The sequence below is a fragment of the Aplysia californica genome, unplaced genomic scaffold (assembly GCF_000002075.1).
Source record: "Aplysia californica isolate F4 #8 unplaced genomic scaffold, AplCal3.0 scaffold01169, whole genome shotgun sequence".
In the NCBI taxonomy this organism is placed as follows: Eukaryota; Metazoa; Mollusca; class Gastropoda; order Aplysiida; family Aplysiidae; genus Aplysia; species Aplysia californica.
In genome coordinates, this window is record NW_004798439.1 from 162,789 (window position 1) to 163,896 (window position 1,108).

The 1,108-nt window shown below is 37.9% G+C and overlaps 1 protein-coding gene across 1 annotated transcript in view; it reads right to left on the minus strand.

The window, feature by feature from the left end:
* Positions 1-1,108, minus strand: part of LOC101861335 (CD109 antigen) — a gene marked incomplete at its 5' end in the record, with an annotated part of 40,801 nt that overhangs the window by 32,655 nt on the left and 7,038 nt on the right.

Consider the following 1,108-nt stretch of genomic DNA (forward strand, 5'->3'; position numbering starts at 1 on the left):
TATTATGTCCCCCGATCGAGATACCTGGCATTTCTTCTATGTGTCTCATGATATTTTCACTATGCAGGGAGAACACATCTGGTGAAAGTACATATTCCTGTCTGACTCCGCTTTTAATCTGTATGTATTCGCTGAAGTCGTTTTCTATTCTTATTGCAGCGGTTTGATCCCAGTACATGTTAGTGGTAATCCTGAAGTACTTCCCGTCAATACTGAGGACATCTAGCGTGTCAAAGATCTTGTCGTGCCTAACTTTGTCGAATGCCTTGGTGTAGTCTTTAAAGCATATTATTATATGAAAATCTTTCTGAACTTCGAGGGCAGGTTCTATTATTGATCTAATGACATTTGCGCCTTTACAGTGCCTTTGCCTTCAATAAAACCACACTGTTCTTGGGCTATTTCTGGGAGAATTTTCTTTCGTATTCTCATCATAATTATTTATTCTAAGTAGTATTTTTGTTACGTGGCTCGAGAGAGAGAGAGAGAGGGGAGGGGGGATGTCACTGTACCATACCTATTTGATTACATTATTTAGTATAACAGTGTGTGTTGTTTAAAATAAAGACAGATTTCTTCACACTAATTAAATTTTCTGTCAAGACCTGTCATGGGTAATGGACCACATAATTAAATTTGATTACGCCTTGTATAATTTGAAATAGACTGTTAACGTGGATGGTTGACGGGTGCTCAGGTGTGGTTTGCTCCTTTTCTATCAAACATCTACTGACCTTACCTCGTCTCCTTCTTTCTGTTTGTTACTCTCTTGTAACGCCTCTAGTATTCGGTACTTATAAGACGTAATTGTGTTGCAAGTGCTGTAAAACTCAAGTAAGAAAAAAAATCAGAAACAACCCAGACAGTTAACCCAGTTGGGATGACGCCGGTTTATGGAGTAGTTCACACTGATTCTATTTCCCAAAGTGATTTTCTTAATTTTGTTCGTTTGGAGGTTTTTCAAGGCCACTTTGTAGGACCATTACGTCCCACCACCGCTTTGTTGTTATCTTTTTAACGACTGCTATTGCTGTTTTTTTATGATGATGATGATAATGATGATGATGATGATGATGATGATGATGATGATGATGATGATGATGATGAT